The sequence below is a fragment of the Drosophila tropicalis genome, unplaced genomic scaffold (assembly GCF_018151085.1).
Source record: "Drosophila tropicalis isolate 14030-0801.00 unplaced genomic scaffold, ASM1815108v1 contig_393, whole genome shotgun sequence".
NCBI classification, from domain to species: domain Eukaryota; kingdom Metazoa; phylum Arthropoda; class Insecta; order Diptera; family Drosophilidae; genus Drosophila; species Drosophila tropicalis.
In genome coordinates, this window is record NW_027172855.1 from 1,362,847 (window position 1) to 1,370,809 (window position 7,963).

Sequence of the window (7,963 nt, forward strand, 5' to 3'; positions counted from 1 at the left end):
TAGGCTCCAGCCAGACCAGGGCATGGAGCCAGCAACTCGCCGGGCTGAATCCATTCATTCATTCATCTATGTGAAATGAAAAGAAATGATGCAAAATTGTAAGTGCACAACAACATAAAATAAGAATCAGAAGAAAAAAAAAAAGAAAACGGAAACAGAAACATCTTTAGATCAAGACAGTGGCTTTAATGTACTGTGGTTCAATAATGCGAATCTTTGGCGTTTCTGTCGGGTTTCAAGAAACCCATTTGGCCATTTCAAACCCATCTACATGGGTTTTTGTTCGCGATTCTTAACTGCCTAAGCTACCCACAATTATCTAAGGCTATCAAGGGGTATCAAGTGAACGAAAACAACAAAAAAAAATATGAACGACAACGGGAATCGAAAAAGCACTGAAGTCTTGAAGTCAACACTGTTTCGTTGTTGCCTGTCGACTGTCGCATTAATGCCACGCCTCCAATAAAGAATAAGGCCGTTGGCTGCGGTAAATGGATGGGCTGTGTCTTCTGTTTGCCACTTTTGAAGTGCATTCCCCGGGATAAGCAAATTTTGTTTCACTTTGGCAACAATTTGATTTTCATGTGGACCAAGAAAATAGATAATCAAGTTTCAAGGATCTCCCCCTCTCTCTCTCTCTCTTACTCTCGGCATCGACAGTTGACAGACTGACAGTCTGACAGCTCTACTAATCGATTTAATGCATTTACAGATTTGATTCACTTGCAATTTGCCTTCGCAATTTCCATTAAATTAATCAAAGGCCATGGCTCATTTCCGTTTTTATTTATTTTTCTTTTTATTATTATTTTTTCTTTTTTTTTTTTTTTTTTTGGTTTTTAGCCAAGACGAATCTTTACTTGTTGACTGCAATTTACAACGAAATTTGTTTTTCCTCTTTTATCTTTATTTTGTTTGTGCTTCTGTTTTTTTGTTGCCTTCCCTCTGCTTGAGTACGTGAGTTGAATATTATCCATTTTAAGCCATTTTTGGCTGATACAGAAGGAGAAAATCTTTCGTTACGAAAGTCAACTAAATTTGGTATTAATGTTCTTGCAGGAAATCAAAGGCAAAAGTAAATGAATTTCATTTTTTGTTTTGCATTTTTGATAAACCAGCAAGGCATATGAAGGTAATGATATTCTTTTTGAGAACCGTTTTGTATGAGTAAGAAACACGTAAAACGTGTAAATTTTACATGAATCTTATCTGCGAAATTTATGCGAAATTTCGTGGAAATATTTTTATCCTGAGGGTTTAAGAATTTCTACAAAAAATTTAATAATTATAATTTGAGTTTGCCATAAAGAAAAAAGAAACTTATATTATATTACATAATGTCCAAGCTATATCATAATATTCTATGATTTGACAGTATATAAACAGTTTATTTCATTATCATATCAAAGGCATAGAAAGATCTACTCATTTCAGCATTTATCTAACGTTTGAAGATCTTTTTTGGCTGATTCATATTACTTTTCTACAGTTCAATCATTGATCGCTTTATCAAGCTATAATTCTCAACCTGTTCTAGCGTTTTAAGTCTGAGCTAGTTCAAGACTTGAGGTAATCATATGTCATTTAAATTCTAAGGTCATAATGGAAAAACTTGGTACTTCTCTCAGAGAATTTGCTCATTTATGTTTGGGTCCAGTTCTTTGGAAAAACGTTTTGAACGTTTATAAATTTAGTTAACACATCCTTTGACTTGTTGTATTTTAGCATCAACTTAACGTGAAATTTGTGTGTATATTAAAAAACCAACCAAAGGACATTTTACCTGTTGCAATGCAGTGTAATAATTGGATTCGCCTGTACCTGTACTTCATGTAATTAACCTTCAAACTATAATTTACATATCCATAGTCTTTCATTTGGTCCAACCAATTTGTCTTTTGGTATTCTAGAAGCTCTCACCAAAATTATAAACTAATTTGTGTTGCGATTTTTGCGGACACGAACCAGCATCAATCACAAGGTTTCAAATTGTTCGCCTCTATGCAGAAAAGATTAGCGGCTGGTGGAGAATTATAGGAGAACAGCCAGATGAGATGATGTGCCTGTCATTGCATTACTGATCTGCTAATTGCAAACATGTCACTGGTCAGGACACAAAATTCGCTTCTGTGGGTGTCCTGACTTCATATTTCCATGTCGTTCAAATGTGACCCCGTGTTTTGTAATTTTCTGATGCAGTTGCAGTTGTGAGTGCAAAATGTGAATGCGGTTGCAGTATTTCGCGGAGAATAAAATTTGATTTTCACACACTACATATGAGTGTTTACTTGCATAGATGGACCGCATAGGGATAGCATTCAAAATAGAGAATGTACAGTCATGTCAAGTGGTTCATTGAACCTTCTTGAGAGGTACAGAACATTCTCTCAGTGGCCCACAGACAATGACAGTTTCCTTTTGTTGGGCAAACAATTGTTTAGAATTTATTAAGTGCTTCCTATTCTGACAGACAGGGCAAAATATCATGAGTTGAATGTGTATATATAAGTAGTAAGCTTCTTATACATATCATGTGAATCCGGCTCATAGTTCACTTGCCTTGCCTTTTGCCCTCTGCCTTTTGCCTTATGCCTTTCCTGCTCTTAATGCAAATGTCTGGTCTTTTAATTGACACACTCTAGCGTATACTGAATTTGTGAAGAAAATCCATTACAATTTGTTTCGTTACTCTTATTATTTTTTTTTTTTTAAGGGCGAAAAGAGGCAGTAGAAAAGGCTAAGAAATCCCACTTGCCTAGATTAAGTCTTTGAGAAAAGAGAGAGTGGGATGGAGATTCGAAAATCAGAAACTGTATGTATATTATTCAATGGGAACGCCTTTAACAAAACATTTGCCATATTTACCATAAATCAAACTCATTCCATCAGAACTCGTTCCGTTTTCTCTTTACACACGGGACTACAACTTCAACTAACTTCGATTCGTAGTCAAGGCAATGATTAGCCGTTGAAATCTTATGCAATGCAATTGCTTAGGTGCCTTTGGGCCATTTCCTTTCCTACCCAAGCCGGAAACTTGGCATATTGACACATACTCCAACCTCAACCACAACCAACAACCACACACATTTCGAATCGTATACAAAATGAGCCAAAGCAACGGTAAACTTTGTATGGGGATCTGTGTTTTGGGTTCGATTAAATATTGAAATTGGCTACGAGGCGGAAATCTCTAACGAGACGCGGTAATTACAACAATCGGCCACGTGCTTTTTGCGGTAGTGTATTCAATAAGCAATGGATGTTGGCCTTCAATAGTTTTTCGCCAATATGTAAGAGGGAAATGGTAAGTGGGAGTGATAGATATAAAAGTTTATCATACAAATCATATTCGATTTGAGGTCACAGTGTCTTACCATAGTGGAAAAGTGTGATCAAAGTTCGAGGATTGTCTCAAATAATTTAGCCATATAATTTCTAAACATTTGTTTCAAAAGGTCTTTGATGTATCCTATCGGTTTCTAACTCCACTTGAATCTGCATTAAATATTTTTACAAAAATTATTAAGATATATCAATGGGTTTTCCTTATATAAATAGAAGGTATTGAAACCAATTATTTCTTTAATCCGTTAATTATCGGTCAAAAACGATTCGCAATCTTATCGAATCTTATTCAACTACATATGTAAGTATTTAGTATGTTTTTCCAAATCAAATAATTGAATACTTGAAATTTTAATTTTTGATTTTTCTTTTAAGACAAAATGAAATCCTGTTGACTGTTAGCAAAAGCGGCTCAAAATCGTTTTCTTTGGATTTTATTATGTGTTAAAAGAAAAATTAAAACTAATATCAATGATTGGTTAACTAGGGATTTTTGAACTTAAACTAATCGCCAAAGTGACCAGTTTCAAAATAAAGGACAATGCAATTTCCCATTCAGAAGGGGAAGTGTTTGCCAGATAAGAAGCTGCATTTCATAAAGCGAAAGGAACTTAATAAGCTTAAGCTAACTTCTATGGCATCTCTTGAATGGCGGCCACCTCCTGGCATGTTGTCTCTCCTTTTTTTTTGTTGCTTCTTCTTTTTTTGCTCTCCCATTTCCTATGCTGTGATGCTTGTTCCTTTTTTCACATTTTTTGCTCTTGTGTTGTTGTCAGACAGGATATTACACCTCGGTTTTTGTCACTGTCTTTCACTTTCGCATGCTGTGACATATTTCTATGGCCATATTCCTGCTTCGCCGCATCGTCGAGTGAGAAGTTGCGTTGTTTTTTTTTTTTTTTTTGCCTTCCTCGCTTCTGGTTTAATCTTATAAAGAATGCCAGCGTGTGCTCTTGAATTGTTGCATATATCATCTCTTGAAAACCCCAAAGTACTTTATTGTTTTAATATGTTAAATTAAGGTTACTATTTTCATTTTAAAGCAATGCTTTGCATAATAACAATGCAATAGAACTAAAGCAAAAAAGGAGGGAAAATTTTAGTACAATTTGAAGGAACATAATGAAAAGATTGTCATGGTAATCTTACCATTATCCTTAGATACCTGAAATACTCCGAGTAGTTAGTTCTTCTTAACATTTTAAATACTTTGCTTTAATATTTCATAAACATTCTATTCAATGTACATACATACATATGTTGCTTCTGTTATCTTGTTCAGCCATATAATGGGCATTAGATTATTTGCTTTCATTCCGTTGATTCGCCCTTATTTATCAACACTTTTTCTAGCAGCCCTTTGGCCAATGTAATTAATATTTTTCCACGACCCGCTTTTTGGAATTTTTTTTCCACATTCTTTTATTTGGGGCCAAATTTGTTTCGCTACACATCCCGAAGGCTATATTAACCTTTCTCCCATTTCTCTTTTTCATATTAGCGCTTTTTCTAATGAAACAAAATAACAAATACAGCGTACCAAAGTGAAGCGTGTGTAAATTTTCTATATACCCTTTACAAATGAGGAGTACATTAAATATGGATAGAATCTAAGATTTAATGTTTTCAGTAAGGGCGTTTGCCATTTCGGAATACTATCATTAGACTCCATTAAGATCATCAAATGACAAATACGATTATATAGACAAACTTCTTGTTAATAATGTTGGCATAAGTCTAATCAAATTCAGAGTATAAGGATAACAGCAAGTAGATAAACTTGGCACTGCGATTGTGTTCCCTTTTTTTCTGGTTTTTTCCGTTTGCTCAGTTGCTGATAAAAGCCACAAAAGATAATGCCGGCAGGCAATTGTGTGAACATTTTTTTTTTTTTTCGTTATATGTACATAACTTTCACCGACTTGATTTTGGGTAAATATACGTATGTTTGCATTGTTTGTGTGAGTGAATGTGTGTGTGTGTATGTAGTAATGCTTCTTTACGTGCGGTTAATCGCAAATGAGCAACGCAATTCCTTGTACAGCATAATGAGGCCAATTAGGCTGGCGGCAAAAACTACATAAATGCCGTGTGCAAAGCTTGTGTAATGGCCCGTTTAACTAGTAATAGAGAGAAAGAACTGGCATATTCTACATGCCTACACACACACACACACTCTCATCCCACATATGATTGTGTTAACTGAAAACTTTAAGTTAACTTTAATAGCAAAGTCAACGCCTTGTCAGCTAGACTTCTTGGCGCTGTTTCATGGCTCGTAACTGCATTTTTATGTTTTCATTTTGATTGGAACTTTTTGAATGGAATAAGTTTTTTTTCGGTTCCAAATTTTGTGCGGGTTGGGGCGGGGGTTGTTTTTGTTTATGACTTGTCTTAGTCTGCAGTTTTTACAGTTGCTAGTAAATATGATGCGAAAATGCATTTAAAGTGGCCTTTAAATAACTTCACTGAAGCTAATTTCCTTATTTCCATTTCAACTTGTTCCATAAAAAAATTAATCAATTGTTAGAGCTCTTAAACAACAAAAGAAACCTGTGAAATAGGGAGTATGTTAAAACTGTGAAAAGAAACTAAAATTTTAAATTAATTTTCTTAAAGGAGTTTTACATTAAAAGCTATGAAATTTGTTTTCAAAAGTCATTATTGATGATATATTAAATTAGTTCTAAGAATTTTGGATATTTTAGTATGGTTATTTTTGCTCAAAGAAAGAGATGGCTAACTTGCCTCTATAGTACATAAATAGATAAAGATATAGGATCTGGCCAAAAAAGCAAAATTGAAAAATTTAAAATTTTGATAGATTTTATAACTTGGGAACAAACGAAGTTAGGTAAGTTAGGCAAAATTAAAGACAAAGTTAATCCTTTACCTCAACATATCCTGTAGACGTTGCAAGGTTGACAATAAACCAGAGTATTTACATCTATCTGCGCCTCATCATAGCTTACGACTTGAATTTCTTTAAATATATAACAAGTTAGGGTTCTGATAGTTTCATTTACAAATAGGACAAGATATCTCATTAAATATATTTCGATAATATATTCTACTGTTTAAATGATTAAACTTTTGAGACTAAAGTTAAAGTTTTTAACTTCCCGCACATTCACCTAACTCCCAAATGACAATAGTTTGGAATATTTGAACGAAACTCACCAGAGAGTATGTGAAATATTTATAAGGCAAGCATTGTAGATGTCATGATGATTAGTTGCATATTCCTTTGACTCAACTTTAGCTCCCTGCTTGTGGGCCATCTGACTCGTTTGGTATGATGGTGCTTCAGATTTTGCTGATTTTGACCAAGCAAATATTTAATTTAAGAATATTTTCTTGCGTTATCCTTGTCCACTGCGTTCATGGGATGTGGACGTGGCCGAGACTTGGTCATGTCGTGTCTCTGGAAATCTCAGTTGTATTCCCTTCCACTTTTCCTCGGCCCTTTCGTTCGCATCGTTTCGTATCGTTTTTCTTTTATTTTCTATGCTTCTCCTTGGTCCTTTTGCCAACTGCAGAAGCGTCCAGAACAGCTCAGGCTCAAGTCATACTCGTATTAGCCCAAGTCAAACAATGGCATTGGCAAAAACCGAAGACCAACAACAGCACCAAATTGCAACGTGCAGCACAAGTAAAAATGAGAGAGAAAAAAAAAGAAACCCAAGCAAAAGGAAAAACAACAGAAAAACTTGAAGAAAATGCACCAGACAGAAAATCGATGTAAAAATGTTTCGTTGTTGTGGGCGTAGTGGAAGGGAACGTAGATGAACGTGAATGTGGACATGGGAATGGGTATGAATTGTGGATGTGAATGTGGCCAGCACTAAATCCTTTGTATGGCAGATTAACACGTGCCGTTCACTGGACTCTACCAGAAAGCAGAAGGTCAGATTGTAGTCGAATGTCGAAATAGTGAATTATATATATGTAGGTAGATATACGCCCAAATAAAACAATTGCAAACTATTCGATTTGAAGGCCAGCTAGTTATATGTAGCTACATATGTATATGCATTTGAAAATGGAAATTCTGGGATCATCAACTCAAAAAGGCCAATCCGCCCACTCATTCAGAGTCACTGTGTCATTCCTCTCTCTTTCTCTTGGCCTCTCTGAAAATCGATTATAAAATTCTGGCGAAATCAATTTGCACTTTTTTAATTAATTTTGTTTGTTGCCAATTTTTTTCCATCTTTTTTTTTTTTTTGCACTTTCTCTGACTCTCTTTCATGTCACCTGGTTTGGGGTTTGGTCTGGTCTGCTTTCAACTCAAAAGTTGAAATGATTTTATGCGCTATAAAGTTTGCTTCAAGCTTTTTTACTCCTTTAATTATGCACTACTGAGCTCTGGTCCATGGGCAGAGACGGATCGCTCAGTGAGCATATGCAGCAAATGAAATTTGCAATAAATTCGATTTTATTAAATTAATTTTCTCTTTTTATTTTCTTTTAAAGGCACCTGGAAGCGTTTTAAGTGCGATAAAATTCAATTATACTAGAGTGTAAATATGGTAGAGAGTAAAAAACAAAATCGTAAACATTGATATGGCCTAGAGCTAAATTGGGATATAAGTGCATTAAAGCAATACGCATA